Source organism: Protopterus annectens, chromosome 3.part0 (genome assembly GCF_019279795.1).
Source record: "Protopterus annectens isolate FY-2018-M chromosome 3.part0, PAN1.0, whole genome shotgun sequence".
NCBI lineage: Eukaryota > Metazoa > Chordata > Ceratodontiformes > Protopteridae > Protopterus > Protopterus annectens.
In genome coordinates this window covers 496,821,409-496,842,800 of record NC_056731.1, presented here as the reverse complement: position 1 = coordinate 496,842,800, position 21,392 = coordinate 496,821,409, and positions in this window count along the sequence as shown.

Sequence of the window (21,392 nt, the reverse complement as noted above, 5' to 3'; positions counted from 1 at the left end):
TTCTAATGATGTTACTGCTAGGCATCTTTTGAGATATTTAAGATTTGGGAAGGTTCTTTTAAGTGCCTCAGCATAAGACAATGTGCATGTTTGGTAAGCAGCATGTGTGAGGGATGCAGTGTCATTATCCATAATCTCGTTTGTATGAGATGTTTGCCTCCAAGGAAGTTACGCATTTACATCTCTCGCATGCTGTGTTATCTTATTTAATGATTTACTTGTTGTCAGATAACATGAGACAATTGATACATTGGGTTAGATGCTCAGATTACCAAGCTGGCCACGAGAGACAATAGGAAATATCATATCCATGATTTCCAGGCCTGTAATAGGATGGGCTGTTTAGGATTAATTATTGGGTTTTAACAGGGTGAATCCTAGGGTAGCTTCTGGGGGTAAGGACAAGATGTTATATAGTGCAAGGATGTAGTAGTGCTATTCTATATGCAGACTAGTTGCTGGGGTTATGGGCAAGATGTATAGTGCTTGAATATGGCAGTGCTATGGAGCTAGCTCAATTCCTAACTTTATAGGGAAATTTTACAGTCTAGGCATTTGTTACTATACAGGGCTAACTGCTGCTGCACAGTGGGCAGTTCTTTGCAAACACTCCTGATTTATAGAAGAGAAAAACTTGAAAACTGACTCCTAAGCCCTATAGAGAACAAATGACCAGACAATGAGCTGCCTGGAGTGCTGCAAATATTCTCAGGCCACACCCCTCCCAACAACTAATTAACACCCTTACATTTCCATTGACATCTATACATCTACATATATATGTATACAATATCTTACGTGCACACATATAAGCCACATAGATATAGTAACCAGAAATTAAGCGTGCTTAAACTCAATATCTGTTTTATCGACATTTCTGTGAGATCATAGCATACATATACACACACCACAAAAAAAAAACAAAAACAAAACAAAAAAAAACACACATACACATGATGCCTTTATAGACACTCAAAAATACGTAGACATTTAATACACCCATTCCATTTTTTCATCCTTTCCTTACCCAGTAACAATGTCTCTATTCTTTATTCTCAACAATTATATTCAGTTCAGTACTAACTCTATTACTCTATCACTCATTGCCTCATACTAAATTTCTCCTTCACCTCAAATCCATACCCACTACAACTCCTCACACATAGAGCATTTCCCTTCCTTATTTTTTACACTATCCAAGCCCTACTTGGGTTAGAGTCATAATAAAAAGAAACTTATTTACCTAGCCTTACTTAGTGAGCCACAATCAATCACCAAAACACTACAAATAACTTCTCAATTTGCATACAATCAAAACAGGTCTACATCCACAGACTTCTTCAATCAACATTAAACAAAGTTTATAAGTACTGAGAGCACCACAATTTACTCTTTGCTATAGGCAGGATCATCCTATCATTTCCACTGAGAAGTACACAATTAGACACTAAGAAGAGCACTTGGAAATCAATTTTTTTTAACTCGGATCTTTATTCAAAGTTGATTAACTGCTGCTGTGTACATTTAGGTTTTAATGGTGTCACATTTATATACAAATTAAGGAGGGAAGGTGAGGGTTAAAGCTGGATGTATTGCCTCTGACTGGTTGGACTGGAGGGGATGGAGCTAAGGGAAAGTACAGACCCTCTTAGAAGATCCCTAATAAGATATCAGGGAGACAAGAGCCAATCAGAAGCAATCTGTAATGGGCATGGGCACATAACTCCTCCTCTTTTTATGCATATTAAGCATAGTATGTTGTGACCAGATGGAAAATTGTACACCAACAAGATTGTAACATTCACCTATTAAAAAAAAATCATACAGAATTCTACAAAAATATATATATAGGATATGAGCACATCTTTTGAGATCTATCCTGATTCCTGACTAAAAAGACACACAGGGACAAGATTAGAAGCTTTATACTACACCAGAGTGAAGTCAAACCATCCATTTTTACAGTATGGAACCCAAACCACATTCAATGTTTATTCCCAAAAATAAGAAGTGATTTACTTCATCAGTAAAAATTAAAAATTCAAAAATAAATACAAAACTCTCTGTGTTTAACAGTCATACACTTTGAAAGGATAAAATTTTAAAGAGGAACAAGTTGTGTCAAACTGCCTTACAAAATCCAGACTCTCCACGTGCAGTCATTGCTACTGCAGACCTCCCAGAAGACAATTAGAGAGCTGTAGAGTTAACAATGGATTCAATTGTAAATTCATAGGAACAATGACAAGCGGGATATTAACTGACACCAGATCACCACCTAGACACAAAATCACCACCATGCCACTGACAATTTAGCACTGGATTTTCATAACAATCCCACCCCAATGGAACCAGACTCTGTGACCCCAATGCAGAAGCACCTTCCCAAAAGGGAAAACATCTGGACTTGGTGACACAGGACCTTCCCCATCTACCTCAGCAAGATCAACACCCCAATAGAGGACCCCACCATCAAGCTACACAAAGGACTACTATCAAAGGATCCAACAATCCCAAAAAGCCAACTACCACCAGACAGACGGGACTTGGCAAGGAAAGGGGGACCTGAAGCACCTATGGAACCCACCACAAAGTGGATGGGAACAGGGATTGTGAACAAACTAAGATCTGGAATCACTCAATTAAGCCCTTCACAGACCTAGAATGGAAGTACCAGGCAAGGATTTTTTATTCCATATAGATGCAACAGCTTGGTTAATGCAACCATTGGTTTAAAGTAATTTATTAGAAAATTAAACTTTGATGCATTTTTCCAAGACAGAAATGGGTCAAACAGTGAGGAAAATAACCAAAACTTAACAATACTGTGTTGGTTTATTGATGGTAAGAGAAGATTCATTTTGATTTATATTTTATTTTTACTACTGTTTTCTACCATTTGTAGGATGAAAGGGATAGCTTGTGCACAAGAAGATTTACCAGAGTGTTGGTGTGTAATTTATTGATTTTTATTGTTAAAAAGAGGTGCAACTGCAAGAAATAGTGGGCAAAGGAAAGGCCTTGATTCTACTTAATTTAATATTTAGTTGTTTATTGTTTGTGTGATACTGAAAAGTGTATGATGTTAGATCTGATTTGTTGTTAGATCTGCTTAATGGAGAACATCTTTCCTGTTGTATGAAAAGCAAACCTGAAGACAGTAAATGCTGCAAAGTGTACGTGTTGTCTGTTATATAGACAAGTTATTTTTATAGTATGCGTGAAGTTTAAAAAGTTAATAGTCTGCGAAGTTTATGTGCGCTAACGAGACTTTGGTTTTTAGAAGGCACTAAAACAGTAGCTAATTATTACTAGGCACTAGCACAGAGCTGCAGTCGGTAGCTTCAGTAAGTAAGACAAGATTGTTGGCATTCATTTTAAATAACTTTTCAACAACTGTGAATGAAAAATTGTGCCGTAATACAATTTATTTAGTTTATAACTTCAGCACTTGATGGGGCCATAAACAAAACCCTGATCAATGAAGTAGAACAACTAGATATTGATGTACTCTTGATAAGATGGATAGCTGCATGTCTTACAAATAGGAAATGGCAAGTATCATATAGCAAGCGGACAGGTGAAATTCAAGGTTGCAATTAAGGTGTCCCACATGACTCTATTCAAGAACCCCAGGCTCATGCTGGTTTAGATTGTATCTTTCAGATCTTTTTTCATCTATCATACTTGTTTAAATTGTATCTTTCAGCGCTTTTTTCATCTGAGGTATTCTACAGTTTGTATGCAGATGACTCGAAAATGCTTAAACTGATTACATGTGTTACAGATAGGGCATGTTTGCAAGAGTGCTTGATTAAATTGACCATTTGGGCACATGAGAATAATATGCTGATAAATACATCAAAAACTATGCATATGAGGTTTGGGAGACAAATTGAAAAGTGAATGCTTAATAGAGCATACAGTGGTTGAAACTGTAGATTCATTTAAGGACCTGGGTATATGAGTAAATCCAGGTTTGATTTATTTTTCTAATTATATCAACCAACTGGTTCATGTTAGTTATAGAACTATATGCTGTATAAAAAGATGTACAACATCTAGGGAATGATGAAGTCATTATTTGTTAGTGATATTAAACCCAAACGTGAGTATGGAATAATAATATGGAAACCTTATAAGAAAACAAGCATGAGCAAACTAGACAGAGTGCAGCAGAAATATACCAAGGGCATCTATGAATGTTAAAATTTAACTTATTTTTAAAGAATAAAATATTTGAACTTTTACAGTGTCTCATATTCATATTAAAGAGGAAACATTTTTCAGGTATTAAAGGATTTTGAGGTAAACTACCTCTGGGAATGTTTAAGGTTATCAAAAAGTAGTAGAGTATCATTAGGCAGCCTATGTAGAAGATTCCACAGGAATGGGAAGTGTACTAATTGGTTCTCTGAGACAGCAGCTGATACATGGAACAGACTACCAAATAACATTAAAGCAAGCCCTAGTTTAGATATTTTGGGCATGATTGCCCATGCTTGAAATATTTGTATGTAAGTATGATGGCAACAACTGTAAAAGGTGGAAGCAGTGCAACTTCTGTCCACCAGCTCAGTTTTGTCAGACTTGGAGGTTAAATTCATTCTTCCAGTCATTATTTTCTGACTGTTAGTGTCACTAGGCTCTTAGCCTCTTTTCAGGGGAGACCAGAGGTGGTATTAATGCTACTATGGGAAACTTGGCCAGGGCATTAGGAAACTTCGATTACAATAGGAATATGCACATTTCTCATTCCCAGAACAGTGTTGGCTAGGAGGAGAAACACGAGAGAGCATGGAAGAGAACGGAAGAAGTTTTTCAGAGCAGAATGAAAATATTGTAAGCTGTGATGAGACTGAGAAAAATAACAAAAAAGGAAGAGATTAAGTTTATAACCCTCCAATCAGAAGGGTTGCACAATACAATACTATGGCCTTTCTTGAAGCAAGAGGAACCAGGAAATATTGTGGAGTGGTATTATGGAGAAAATTTGAAAAGATGATGAAAGAAAAGAAATTCTTAGAGAAACAAAGTCAGAAGTAATAAAGGAAAAGGGAAAAATAAGGACATTCATGAGCATAGTAGCTAAAAATGGTGGTACAGAAGAAAGCAAAAATAAAGAAAACATCAAGGATATAAGCAAAACTGAATATTTAAGAGATATGATTTATGGGACAAAGTGACAAACCCTTTAAGTATAAAGGTTGCAGAAATAAGAGTAATCTTTTTGAGAAAGTGATATATGGGGACATTATTTTTCAAAACGGGGAAGGATGGCAAAAGTCTTGAAACAATTTAGTGAAAGAACATGTTTTTCTAAAGAACACATACGTATATCACACACTGATATTTTGAAAAGAAAAATAACAATATATTGGGCCGGATTCACGATGGCTTGCACGGAGTCTAAGAGTAGAGTAAGACTCCATGCAGCCATCATGTCTGACGAGCGATCCAGGAACAGCCTGCAGGGGTGTGCAAGAGAGCTCCTAAAACGGCTCTTACACGGACAGGGCTGGGATATGCAAATTACCTCAATTACAGGCGAAAGGCATGCAAATGAGGTAGATTTGTGATTCAGGAAACCCAAACCTGTCCAAGTAACAGCAGTGCTATTTGCAGAAATGTACTCAGTTGACAACTGAGTACCGTTCTGCAAATAGCAAAACGGAGCCATGACAGCTCCAAATAAAGGTTGCATCCAGTGCAGGAAGCATGCCAATGGCCAAATATACGGCCATTGGAAATGTTTCCTGACGCAATATGAAAATAAAAATAATTATTTTTTTCTCTGATTTCAGATGTTTAAGCATAGCGCAGCGCCGCACAAATGGGCTGCGCTCTAAAACCCAGAAAACTAAAAATTTAAACCCACAAATGTGGATCTTATTTAAATTGTTAATGTACAATGCAAGGGAATGGCAGGCTGAAGACAACATGGCGACCGAGTAGAGGTTGCTAAGGGGGGAAGCTCAGTCTAAGAGATGTAACCAAGCATTAGCAGGCAATCCTATGTAAATGAGGGTTAGGATAGTGAATCGCAAGTTTACATAGCAAATGAGCACAGTCAGTGGAGTGTAGGAGTAGGATAAGGGGAGTAACAGAGTAGAAGATAGGTGAAATTACGAGGGGGGTATGTATGAAAGAAGTGAAACTCATTGGAGCAGAGTGGCATGTGTCTGCTGTCATTTACACATCATGGAAAGAGGTGTGTCAACAGGTAGGCTAGGGAAAGGCAAGAAATGAAAGGTGTATGCCATGGATAACACCAAAGTTTCTTGCTGAGCGTGCATGCGCGCGTGTGCATGCCTGTAAACCTGAGTAAGACAGAGTGCGCGTGTGTAAGCATGAGTGCACGTGTTTAAGCCGGAGTAAGCATGTATAAGGCTGTTTAAAGAGTTGTAAGTGTGTTTGCGCTGGTGTCCACGCATTTTAACCCAAATAAGCAAGTTTTAGCCCTTGTAAGCATGTTCATAGGTTCATAGGTTCATAGGTTCATACTAGGCTATCTGCCCAAGGGCATTTATAAGCCTAGCCCATAGTTATGTGGCTTTCGCCACCCCTTTAGTTTGAATAAAAACTATGCCTATCATTTTGCTGTACCTCTGTCAAGCAGTGACGCTGAAGTAATCCCTGGGGTATATCTGCAATCTCCCATCCATTGGTCAAGATTCCTCTTGAACAAGACCAGAGAGGTGCTCTGCCTCACATGTACCGGGATTTTGTTCCACAGCATAGGGAGTCTCTGGGTGATGAATCTGTCCCTCCAGCACGTTCTATTTATAACCGTGTCAAGGTTTAAGTCTCCCGCCCTTGTGGTTCTGAGGGATCTAGATTTTTGAGGTGAAGCATATTCATCAAATCTGGGTTTGACATGGCCTTATATGTCAGGCACAGGTCACCTCTGAGCAAGCGGTATGAGACTGAATAGAGCTGGAGTTCTTTCAGTCGGGCAGCATAAGACATATTTTGAGACCCTTTATCCTTTTGGTGAGGAACTTTTGGGGCCTTACTAGCTGCAGTAGGTGTCTGGTCAGATAGATTCCGAACGTGGGATTGTACTCAATCATAGGTCTCATAAGTGATCAGTACACGGGGACGATGACCTCCCTTGATCTAGATGTGAATCCCTTCATGATCAGGTGGGTGATATAGAAGGTTTTCCTAACTACTTTAGCTACATGACTGTCAAACTAAAGGCTACTGTCAACCTGGGTCCCCAGATCTCTGATGACTTTTCTGTGCTCAGTGGATTGCCACCTATATGGTAGCTAGGGTAGCCTTGTTTTTCCCAAAGGGTATGACTATGCATTTTGGCGTTTAACTTCAGGCCATGGCTCTGGCACCAGTTATCCATTTCTGTGAGGCCCTTCTGGAGGATATCTGTGTCAGATGTGTTCGACTATGGCGCTCAGTTTGTAGTCATATGCAAACTTTGTCAGGCATAACCCTCCTGTGGTGGCTTGTACTTCAGAAAAATAGATGACGAAGCAGAGTGGGCCCAGGACTGAGCCCTGTGGGACACCATTTGTGACAGGCTTTGAGTCTGACATGGCTCCAGCAACTCTGACCCTGTGGGTTCTGTCACTTAGCCAGTTTGCAACCCATCTTGTGATGTATGGGTTTACATTCAAGCTGATGAGTTTTTCGATGATACCTGAGTGGGGTATTGTGTGAAGGCCTTTGCCAGGTCGAGGTAGGCTGTATGGACTGCCTTTCCTCATCAATGGCCTTGGTGACTGTCTCGAAAAAGTCAACCAAGTTTAAGAGGCAGGATCTGCCTTTGACAAAGCCAAACTGAGTTGGATCCAAAGTCTGCAAGTTCCCTATGTCTTTATTTATGAGTTCCATTATGATCCTCTCCATGGCTTTGCAGATAAGGCTTGTCAAGCTAATGGGGCGGTAATTTCCAGGGTCTGTGGAGGCACCGCCCTTATGAAGTGGGACCACAGTCGCCGTGCGCCACTCCTTGGGTACGTATCCTGAGGTGAGGCTAAGATTAAACAGCTGTCCTAACTGTGGGTTTAATTCCTCATGTGTGTGCGTGTGTTAGCTGCAGTGTGTGTGTTTGCGCTTGTGTGTGCAGTGCTCCCCCCCGAGGAAACAGAAAGGAAAAAGGAAGCACAACAAATAGTAGGAAGCTACCAGGGAGTATAGCAGAGTTAGCAGGTGAAAACAATCAGAATCAGGCAATTACACAGGCAGTACACTAGCCCAGCCTAGCACTTAAAACTCTGCAAACAACAGTCCATTATGTTTCTCACAACAGACACTGCAGTAAGCTAATAGAAGTGAAAACTGAAAAAAGCTTTACTGAGACAAAGAAATGTTTGGGGCAGCCATTGCTGTTATAAGGCGACATATGCAACATGCTGAGGGTGGTGACAATGGAAATGCTGCTGGACAACCCACAGTGAGGAGGCGGAGAAGAGTGTACAGGCCCAGGGTAACCTACCAGGGGCTGCATGAGCTGGAGATAGTGGAGCGCTATGGAGTGGGCAGAGACCTCCTGCAGCAAATTGTTGAGCTGTGCAGGCCATGCCTCACACACAGAACCAACAGAGGGGAACCCATCCCAGTGGAAACAAAACTATGTGTTGGCCTAAGAATATTAGCAACAGGTACCTTCCAGAGACCAACTGGTGATATGATGGGGATATCACAGGCATCAGCATCCAGGGTACTGCACAAGTTCCTGGATGCCATGTCAGTACATGTTGGTGATCATGTATATTTCCCCAATTCCTGTGAGGTATTGGCCAGCAATATGCATCTCTTCCAGCAATAGCGGAATACCCTGAGGTAGTGGATGCAATAGACTGCACGCACATACGCATGAAAGCACCAGCCGGCTAGCGGGGTAGGGTCTACTTCAACCGCAAGGGCTTCCCCTCCATCAACTGCCAGGTCATGTGTGATGCCTACGGCATCTGACACAGCTGTACCAGACATTTGCCAATGGGGACATCCCACATGGTCACCTAGTGGGGGATACTGGCTATGCACTGGAGCCGTGGCTGATGACACCCATCAGAAACACACACACACCTGAACAGGAACGCCATAATGAGGCACACGCACAAACATGTAATGTAATAGAGCGTGTGTTTGGGCTGCTCAAGTCCCGGTTCCGGTGCATGGACACATCTTTTGGAGCCTTGCAGTATTCACCAACTACATGTACCCAAATTGTCATGGTATGTGCTATGCTACATAATATGATCCTGCGAAAACAGCTGCAGCAGGACCAGCATAGGTCTGGGCCAAACAGCCCCCCACCATTGCCAAGGCCATCACAGGCAGAGCGTGACTCGGAGGAGGAACAACCTGAGCTTGCCCCAGTAGGCAGAAGGAGGCGTGCCCAGTATGCTTTGGCCTTGGCAAAGAGGCAACGCATAGCACATACACTGGCTAAGTAGGAACTCTGGAAATGATACCTCTCTCTGACTCACACATATAGTAAAAGGAATGGCTAAGTTGACACTAACTGCTTTCAAACATGTACAAGGAGTGTAGTATGTGCATCCAACATAGGCAGCCCTGCAGCACCACCTAAGGTATGATTGCCATGTGTTAAGCAATATAAAGCAGTGCTAAACAGCATTTACCACTATGTAGCATATGCAAACAAAATCGCACACACCAACTAGCACAACTGTGGTCAATGTTGAGTAATATTGGGCAACGTCCAGCAATGTTGGTGAATATTGAGCAATGTCGGACAAGCCTGGTCTAAGTAGGGCATAGCTGAACAAAAGCCAACATACTCATATTTGCTTAACTGGCCCTTAAGCAGTCTGGTCTGCTCAGTATGAAAATATAAAGCAGTGATGGGCCTCGAACCCAAGATACTGTGCACTATAGTCAAAGTACTGAACCACTAAACCATGACAGTATTGTGGTGGTCAGCCTGTATGAAGGAATGTTGATAAGTCTATGCAAAATATCTCATGGAAACCCTGCAGGCACAGCATAATCCCTGTCGAGTTATGACACAAAGGTGAGCCCTGCAGTAAGAACAGAACCTGACTTCCAACACACACAATATAAATGTTAATATTGGTCATGTTCACATACATCAACATATGTAGTGGACCTCAGATAGCAACATACTGAAAGGTCACACTGGGCATGCTCACACACTTGAATAAATGAGACAAATGTCAGGCAACAAAACACAGAAAGCCTGAACTGGGCATGCTCACACACTTAGGCCATGTCTGAGTACAGCAGTGGGCCACGCATATCTGGCAGTTGCATGTGTTAACCCAGGAACCTATCACTATCCAGCAATCCACCATGTGCACACAGTTATATGAAAACAGACACATCTATAATATAGTGGAACCCTGTCATAATCAAATATGTTCTGCAGATACTGAAGTTGTTCATAGAAACAGGTAAAGCAAAGATGATAAAGACCTGCAAACAGTATCAGCAATAAACATTGTGCATCCTGAACATTAGCATAGGTTCAGAGGTCGATACTAGGCTATCTGCCCTAGGGCATGTACAAGCCTAGCCAGAGTGTGTTTGGCATTTGCAACCCTGTTAGATTACTACACTGTGTGTGTGAATAGTAGGTCACACAAGATAGCCCATGTACGTTTAGGCAAGTGTGCCTCTGTCTAGCAGGGACACAGAAGATATCCCAGGGGTAAACATACGATCACCCATACAGTCATCAAGATGTCTCCTGTAGGTGGTCAGTGGGTGGCTCTGCCTATGTGAAACTGGGATTACAATCTGGAGTGAGTGGAGCCTCTGGGATAAGAATCTGTCCCTCCAGCATGTCCTATTAACATCTGTGCTGAGGTATACGTCCCTGGAGTGTGTAGCTCCAAGGGAGTCGGATATCCTGAGGTGGAGCATGTCCAGTAATTCTGGGTTGGGTATATCTGTAAACAACAGGCACACATCATATCCGAGTAGGTGGTAAGCGACTGAGTAGAGCTGGAGTTACTGCATCCGAACTGTGCAGGGCATCTGTGTGAGTCCCTAGATCTGCTTGGTGAGGAACCTCTGTGGCCAGTACAGTTGCTGCAGGTGTCGGGTAAGGTACACCTCAAATGTGGCAGTGTAACCAAGCATGGTTGTGATGAGTATAGGGGCACAATGACCTCACTCGATCTAGATGTGAAACCATATGGGATAAGGTGGCCCACATAGAAGGTGTGTCCAACCACTTTGGAAACGTGAATGTCAAAGGCGACAGTACGAACAAGTCATGTCCCCAAACACCTAACAACTCCTACCGTATATAATGGAGTACTACCTATGTGGTAATATGTGGGCATGTTGTTATTCCCAAAGGGGATGACTATGCAATGCAACTAATGGTATTTAGCTGTAGGCCATGGCTCAGGCACCAGTCATCCATCTCTGTGAGACCCTGTTTGAGTATACATGTGGCAGCTGGAGAGTTGATCATGGCACCCAGTTTGCAGTCAAGTGCAAACATGTTCAGCCGTATTCCCCCTGTGGTAGCCTGTACATCAGACAAATATATACTGAACAAGAGAGGTCCCAGGACCGAGCCGTGTGGGATGCCACGTGTAACTGGTGTATAGTCAGACATGGCACCTGCTATTCTGACCATGTGGGTGCTATCCCTGATCCAGGTAGCAATCCATCGTGTGAGATATGTGTCCATATCGACACTGGCGAGCCTATGCATAATGGCCCAGTGGGTTATTGTGTTGAAAGGTTTTTCAAGGTTCAGGTAGGCTGTGTGGACAACTGTCCCTATGTCGATGGACCTGTTAACTGTTTAAAGAATACAAACAGGTTCAAGAGGCAAGATCTGCCCACAACAATGCTGAAATGTGTAGGACACAGTATCTGTAGGTTCCCAATGTCTATGTGTATGAGTCCCATGACAATACGCTCCATAGCTTTGCAGAACAGGCTAGTTAGGCTTATAGGGCAATATTGTCTGTGGTCCGTTGTGGCATCAACTCTGTGGAGTGGGACCACTGTCGCTGTACGCCATTCCTTGGGTACATATTCTGTAGTAACTCCAATACTGAACAGTGATGTAATGTGAGGGTTACGTCTGTCATGAAGCTTGTGTAAGATGCAGGCCGGGACACCGTCTGGTCCCATTGATACTGTGAAGTACGCTTTGGGGAGTGCAGCACTCACCTGTTACTGTGTGATGTCAGGGAGGTTATACTCTGTTGGGATGGATAGTTGCATAGGGGGGATGGGGGGGAGACATCTGCACTGAACCTGTTTGCCAGGATGTTGGAAATACCAGTGGGTTCAGGGTATGTTTAGTCAGTATGCATTAACTCACAGCATATCAGTCAGTGTCCACCCAGGTTCCTGACATAACTGAAGAAGGCCGTGTGATAGTCCTAAGTGTTTGGTGCAATTGTCCGGTAGAAGCGGCCCTTAGAAAAGTTCATGAGTGATCATAGCTGTCTGCTAGTACAGATCACAGATGCCTTCCCAGTCTGGGATTGTGCTCTATCATGTAGTAGCATTCTCCTGATGTTGTACAGCTTATTAATGGCTGTGGTCTACCAGGCAGGTCCCCTGCCATTGGAGTAGTAAGTCCTGTTGTTATTTGGGATAGCACAATCCATGCAGTCCACTAGGTGTCCATAAAATGTGTATGTAAAGGATTCAGCAGTGTGAGCCATATTTGCCACTGTCTCAGGGTCTCTGAAGGATACCACCTTGCTTTGGTGAAGTGAGATGTTGGCTCATGAGAAGTTCACCAAGATTACCCAGGATGGGTGTGTGGAGGGTATATGTATGTCCAGTGAGATACATGTATGTTCTGACCTTACCAATGAGGGGTATATCGCTGGTGTGGAACATAGAGTCCCCATGTTGGTGATGATCAGGTCCAATATGTATTCCTCCTTGTGGCTGTGCTGACTGGTTGTGCCATAGCATATGAGTCCACAAATTGTAGCAACTGTTGGGTGAGGGTGTTGGGGCTTGAGTAGTATCCTCAGTCAATATTTGTGTATATGAAGTCACACAATATAATGGTGTTTGTGGAGACCTTCATATTCTCCATAGTTCTCATGAAAGCCGAGTGTGGCTCCTGAGTTTGGGAGGGTGGTCTGTAGCAGGCAACAAACTGGAAGGCAGTTTTGCACAATGATAGTTGTATATGTATGGTCTGTGATGCTTTGTGCAGTGATACTAACCCGGAGGTGTGTGTATCTGTGATGTATATGGATACTCCCCCTAGTTGTGTTGTCTGTTCCAAGTCTTGTGGTCAGAAAGCATGGTATGAAACATAACCTGGTAGTGCTGGTGTGCATAAGTGAGCCTGAACCAGGCGTCTGTTAGTGCACAGATATCGCTATCCTCCATACTGAGGAGAGTCCTGAGTGGCTGCAATATGAGGGTAACACATCTGGTGTTGAGCAGCATTACCTTTAGTGTCATTTAACCTGTAATGTCTATGGAGGTGGGTTTGTCTTTTGAGCCCTGTTTAAAAAAGGCACTATGGTGGTAGCAAGAGCCTTAGCCAGCATTCGAAAGTCCAAGGGTGACAGGTGCAAGTTGTCCATAGTGAAGCTACATGTTGAGCATGTCACCACAGGCTGGCAGACACTGTATCCCCTATGAATGAAACAAATTTGTTAGGCAACTGTTAAATGTGATATGTGTGTCTGTATACTGTGACATCATAATCGGTGGGTGTAAGATGCTAGACAAGGTCAGGGTCATACTGGCCTGGGATACATTATCAGAGTGTTCCTCCATGTATCATGTCATGTGGTCCAGGGAGTAACATCTGAGGTTTTACGCACCAGCATGGACAATGATGGTGCCAGTCCTGTACTTGCTTTGGAGTGACCTGACTGCCTGTGTTATGCGGCAGATCCTGGCACCCAACAGACAGCCCAAAGTGACTATTCCCTTGTTAGGGCTGGTGAATGGTACATCAGTGTGTCTGACAATAAGTGTCGCCTATTACAAGTGTATTAGGTGTGTTGTTTAGCCCAAAGGGCAGTGACTGTGTGGCACACTGACATTGTGAACTATGTGATATGTGGGTATTGTAGTGGGGTAGCAGTTGTGTGTGTGTCTGCTTTGGATGTCTCTGCTGCTTAGGCAGAGTACATTTACAGCATCCGAGTATGTCTATGTGTGATAATGTGGTTTGAGTGCTGTTGCTAGAGGATATGTGAGACTGATATGTGGTGTGTGTGGTTACCTTCACCACCTGATAGACTGTGCCAGTCATGGGTCGAGAGAGTTCAGCACCCTGTATGTCTGTATAGGTGCATCTCACACATATATCTGAGTTTGTCGGGAGGAGGAGAGGGTTGTCTGTGCACATGAGGCAGATGTAACATTGTGTCAATATCACAATATCCACCAGCTGGACTGGAGAGTACACACGAAACCACCCCCTGACATGCCAGGATATTATGATGACATACTCTGTAGCCTGATCACAAAGGATCAGTAGGGTGTTAAGTGTGTAAAAGAGTATAACAGGGATTAGTGCTCATGTTCGTTGGTGTTTTGAAAAGAGTAGCTGAGAAGGAGTCCAGACTGAATCATGACACCTCCTTCAGCTATGTCATAAATAGCAATGTACACCCATATATGTCCTCAGTCAGGGCCAACTGTACCTGACTGACAATGCCGACATCCTGACAGACAGGCCCATATGTACATACCCACCTCCCACTGACAATAGTCCATATCATCATACCAGGAGATATCACATGTAGAATGGATGAGCAGCTACCCCCACTGCTAAAAGCATGGCAGCAAGTGGAATACATTGATTCCCAATATGTGTCATGCACAAACTACAGAACAAACAGATCCTGCACCTGAACAGTCAGCTGAGCCTCACCCCCTACACAGGATGTGGAACCGTTGAATGTGTCACAGCTACATATGGCACTCCCCACAAGTGTTGGTGCACAACACACCATGGGAAGTCAAGTCCAGTATGCTTATGAAGTCTGATCTGCAAGGTCATGGAGTTCATCATGGTTGCAGTCATAAACAGAGCTATTGGAAGCTGGCATACACATAACCCTACCAACTGTGGTATGTTCATGTGCGGATCATGGTTCCCAAACATGCTAGACTGTTTGCAAGGCAGCCACCCAGGACATACATCAATGAACACATCTACACATGTGTCACATAGACTTTGAATAGCCCTTTATCAACATCCCAGACACATGTAGTATCCACAAAACCAACAAGCTGTGCATAAATATGTGTTGACATATGATGGAATGTCAATGTGTCCACAGATAGATCACACAAGGTAAGGATTATGAGGTCTTGTTCAAGCTGTTGACACCTACTGACCCACATGGACCATTCCTGGAATGGCATAAAACAGTGTACACACATCACCATGTCCAGTCTGATGATGTCACCATCCTATAAAAACATTAGGAGAAGGGAAACCAGCCAGTAAAGCAAATAGCACCCCATGTTAATGTGTGTCTCTCTCTCTCTCTCTAGTATCATAACATATTTAGGTAGGGGTTTGAATCCTGCAAACAGTGAGTGTGTGTGGGTAGGGAGTGGTATGTGTGCAGTTTCCTTTGAGAGGTGTTCTCTTTTTGGAGACTGGGAAAACTCACTTAAAGAGGTACATTCCTCTTTGGAAAGTCTGATGATGTCACCATCCTACAAATACAGCAGGAGAAGGGAAACCAGCCAGTAAAGCAAATAGCATGCTGTGTTAATGCGTCTTTCTCTAGTATCATAACATAGTTAGGTGGGGGTTTGAATCCTGCAAACAGTGAGTGTGTGTGGGTAGGGAGTGGTATGTGTGCAGTTTCCTGTGAGAGGTGTTTCCTTTTTGGAGACTGGGAAAACTCACTAAAAGAGGTACATTCCTATTTGGAAAGTCTGATGATGTCACCATCCTACAAATACAGCAGGAGAAAGGAAACTAGCCACTAAAGCTAATAGTGGGCAGTGTTAATGCATCTTTCTCTAATATCATAACATAGTTAGGTAGGGGTTTGAATCCGGCAAACACTGACTGTGTGTGTGGGGATTGTGTGTATGTGTGCAATTGTCTTTGAAAAGAGTGCCCTTTTTGGAGACTGGGAAAACACACTAAAAGAGGTACATTCCTCTTTGGAAAGACTGATGATGTCACCATCCTACAAATACAGCCGGAGAAGGGAAACCACCCAGTAAAGCAAATCGCGTGCCATGTTAATGCATCGCTCTCTAGTATCATTACATAGTTAGGTAGGGGTTTAGATCCTGCAAACGCTGACTGTGTGGGGGGAGTGTGTGTATGTGTGCAATTGTCTTTGAAAGGAGTGCCCATTTTGGAGCCTGGGAAAACACACTAAAAGAGGTACATTCCTCTTTGGAAAGACTGATGATGTCACCATCCTACAAGTACAGCCAGAGAAGGGAAACCACTTAGTAAAGCAAATAGCAAGCTGTGTTAATGCATCGCTCTCTAGTATCATAGCATAGTTAGGTAGGGGTTTGAATCCTGCAAACACTGACTGTGTGGGGGGGTGCATGTATGTGTGCAATTGTCTTTGAAAGGAGCGTCCGTGCATTCCTCTTTGGAAAGACTGATGATGTCACCATCCTACAAATGCAGTCAGAGAAGAGAAACCACCCAGTAAAGCAAATAGCGCACCATGTTAATGCATCTTTCTCTAGTATCATAACATAGTTAGGATAGGGGTTTGAATCCTGAAAATACTGACTGTGCGTGTTGGTCAATGCAGTTTGGGTTTTGCTTTTACTATGGTACGACATATTATGATTACAACAGTAAGTGCATTGCACACATCAGGTATCTGCGTGGCAAATATATATGTGTACATGTCCCCTCAATCAGTACATAGGTGTGAAGCCTGCATACTACATGAATACATTTGTTTCCATTGACAGGTTGTGCTGCTGCTTCTCAGATCGTAGGTAACATATGTATGTATGTGACAAGGCCATACAATGTCTTGTTCTGTGGCCAAGTTCATCTGTGGCACACCCACCCATGACAGTTACTTAAGAGTTGTGTGAGTGAGGGTATATGCCTGGGGTATATGTCAGACATGTTCATACACAACAAAGACTGCCAATAATGGACAGTCTTTATAGGTGTACAACTGCCTTGTGTATATGCATTCAGGCCTTTAATGTCTTATGTGATACACCTTGGGACTCCACAATACCTAAGGATATGTGGATACCAAGGGACACATGACAAAACATGAGGATGTATGTACACATTGGTACCCAACATACATGTTGAGGGCTACCACCTGTGTGGTACTGACGGGATAGTATTATAGTACATGAGGATGACTATACCATAGTTGGCTTACTGCTATACAGCATGTATCAGACAACAGGTATCTGTATGTATGATACCCTTGTGTAGGATATGTGTCCCATCCAGTGAATGCATTGTAGGCCAATGCATCCATTTCCAGATTTGGATGGACACATCCCTAGTGTGTTTGCATGTACCTAAGGGGGCTATATGCCAAACAGGTGTGGTCACAGGAATGGGAGGCAGTCATTAGCACTGGTTAGTGTTATAGTGTAGCACCGGAAGGATCCAATTGTTACTGAGTTCCCTATGACTGTGTGTCATTTGTCAGGACATCATCCAATGATTGCTTATAGTCATGCTGTTGAGGTTGTGTATACTACCAGACCACAAATCATTGACAGATATTAACGGTATCACCCACAGCATAGTGTCAACCCATGTCATACACACATCTACCCATGTTAGTACATAACTGTAGTAGAATGCATACTGGCCATTGAAAGATACTATGAGATGTTAACAATGTGTACGACAGGGTATGCCACACATCCCATGTGTCCACTATGCACGTACATACAGACAGTGCGCATCCATCATGTTCATGGATGAAGTACTGCACACATCACACACGTACTGTCCACTCACTAACACATGCTGGCAACACATTATACTTCAGCCAAGTGGCACATAGGTGGACAATACATACTCAGATCTAACAGTGGTGTAAACAATGCTACATTGACAATCAGAGCTTTGATGCATAATGTCTGCTCAGATATACCTACAAGTATGTCGTTACACTTCCTTGTTGACAACTTGCTATTATTGCTACACTGCTATAATGTCACCCTGTGCATCAGCACCATGTTAACCTGTTTCTCCGTCAATATTGCAGATGACAGGAGGTGACACAGGTATCATCATATGCACAGGGCGTTTTGTTGTTTGCCAGAGCCTGACATTGACCCATCCAATCAACATGTCTGTGTGAGTGTGTGTGTGTGTGTGTGTGTGTGTGTGTGTGTGTGTGTGTGTGTGTGTGTGTGTGTGAGGGACAACAGTACAGCATGGGCCAATGTTGATGTAATGTGTGTGTGTATGTGTGAGCCCTAGTTGTTTGGTTAATGTGTGTGTGTCTGCATGCACACAGCTCCACCATGTGGCTGCCATACACGGTAGTTTGTGGGACAGCCACAGACTGTACCTGCTAGGCTGTACAGATCACTGTCTCCGGCCACGGACACAGTACCTGTGCCTGGCAGGGGTGCTATGGACAGTATTGGGTACCAACCCTGACTGGGTACTGTCATCAGAGGCAGAGGTATGACGACTGGACCCATGTCCCTGCTGGGACTGGCCAGAGCCACATGCATGTGGTCTACTGGGACGGTCAATGGACAGGCCAGCCCCAGCATTGCTGGGGCTGGTACTGCCACTACAGGAGTGGCTGTGAACTGTGGGCCGTCCATGACCAATGCCAGCTGTTGCTGTTGCTGGCATGCGTCCGCGTCGACGTCGCAACCATCCTGCACAGTCCTGGCTCATGGAAGACATATTGTGGAGGGCATCTAATGTCTCCCCCCAACGTCTATCAATGACCTCGGTGTAAGTCCGGATGGCACAGGCAAGGTCACGGATGCTGTCATTGATAGCGATGTAATGTGCCCTCTGCACCCTAAGTCCCTGCCTGGTGTACTGTTCCATATGTGCCTGAGTCTGCATTACAGCCCGGAACATACTGGACGTTGTAAGACCTGTGATGACACGCCTGCCAGGGGCAATATGACCAGCAGTGCTCCCCCGAGAACCCCTGGACCTCTGCCTATGTGGTACTGTTCCAGGAATATGGCTATGGCTGCTGTGAGGGGATGCAAGTGCCATGGGTACCACACTCTCCTGGTCAATGCCAACTGTATGCTGTCCCTCGCCTATGGCAATTGGTGGTGAGGGATGTATTGACAGTATGAGTGTGCGCATAGATGGGGTTGAATGCTGTGTACTGTTGATTGGCGGACAAACGACAGACCTCGTCAGACCTTCCTGTGCCAAAATACATGTCTCATCATCACCACTATTCATGGCAGTGGCTTCAGGTTGCCTGCTGCTTTCGCCAACCCCTAACTCAGCACCTGTGAGAGGAAGACAGGAAACACACTTTACGGTCTGCACATGCACACACGCACACATGAACACATGCACACATGCACACATGAAGACATGCACACATGCACACATGAACACATGCACACATGCACATATGCACACATGCACACATGAACACATGCACACATGAACACATGCACACATGCACACATGCACACATGAACACATGCACACATGAACACATGAACACTAATACACTCCTCACTACAGCACATACACACAAACAAACACCAGCAATTCAACACATACTGTATAGTGGGTGAAGGTGGGTGTCAGTATAACAAGGTAAACAGTCAACACACACGTGTCAGCATGCAGAATATGTGTTGCACAAGACCATGCAGTGCAAGTGTAGACGTCCCTATTTAATGGCAGTATACACGGCTTTGATGCAACTGTGTAGTTGTTCAGTGATTGGCTACACCCTGGAACACAATGTGTACATGGACACAACATTGCTGTGCAGGTATTATCAGCTCTTCAATGCCCTGTGCACCATCACTCCAAGTATACATGCCATGGCTGCATGTGTTATCTGTGTGACACATAGATATCCATGTCTGAGTACAGTGTCTGTGTCCATAGCAGATAATAGTGGGCATGGGTGTAGCACATGCATGCTATGTACACACACGTGATGTGTGGTGCATGTTGATGTGAAGGAATCCCAATGTTAGACATGGCCAGTGTACAGTGGTTATGGTGATTGTGGGACATATTGCAGATATGTTGGTGCCAGACATGGCATGGCATGCTACACGACTGCAACATTAAACACCACACATACCCAATGTGTGTCAAGTGACCTATACACCCACTAGCATTCCAGGACATATATGTGACACTTTGTTTGGATGGCGAGTGCTGTGCATATTGTGTATACTGGCATATGTACGCACACACACACAACATGCTATGCATATTGTGTATAGGTGCATATGTTTGCACACACACAACATTGAGGTGCAACGCAATGACTGCTATGAGTAGTACTGTCACTGTAACTGGATGGGGTGTAGTACCCTGTGCCATCATCAACATGCATCTTATGGTCACTCACAGCTACTAATATGTGCAAGACCACCACCTAGCATGCTGTACCTGAACTGCAGTGCCGTGGCTATGTTCACAATTACACAGCCACCTTGTACATGGGTGTGTGAGGTGCCCAATAGGGAGCATTGCCTAACATGACTGTGTTATGTGTTGCAGAGTGTTGCACAGCCCCATGATAGGCCTCTACCCCTGAGGTACATCATGTGTGTGTGCATGACATGTGGGATACTGAAGTCTGACCTTACAGCGGGTGTGTAGTAATGCCAAATGTAACATGTTTTCGTGTACTGCGTATGATACACATGTTATGTTGTGTACAGCTGTAGCAACTATGCATATCCAATGTGCAGTACAGTGTTGCCACAATTGTGTCTGCTGCACTGTGCATTGCATGTGATTGAGACAGCTACTGACTTTACTGAGATGATTGATGTCTCACAGCAAACATGCACAGCATGCATTATGCGTAGGTGTGTTACATGTACATGGCCTACACCTCACCTATGACATGCACATTTCATTACCAATATTAAAGTGTTAACACACTCACCAGCATGTATCGTCTGCCCTGCTGTCACACCAGGGGGACCTACAAGAATATGACACAGTTTGTCAGTGGCCACAACTGTGACATTGCTACTGTGAGTGTGCTAAACGACAGTGGAACAGCAGTCAACAGTCACAGGTGTACGGATACTATTCCAAATATCAGTATTGCACACAATAGGCAGCACAACTGCTAAACACATAGTACACATCTGACATATGCATATTCTAGCAATACAGGTAATGGTAGTCTACAGCTAGGGCATATTACCTGTATGCTCCATGTCATCCTGCTGGGTGGCTCCGGCCTCCATGATGACACATGTGTGATGCTGTTGCTGCTGTAGGCCAGGAGCCACCA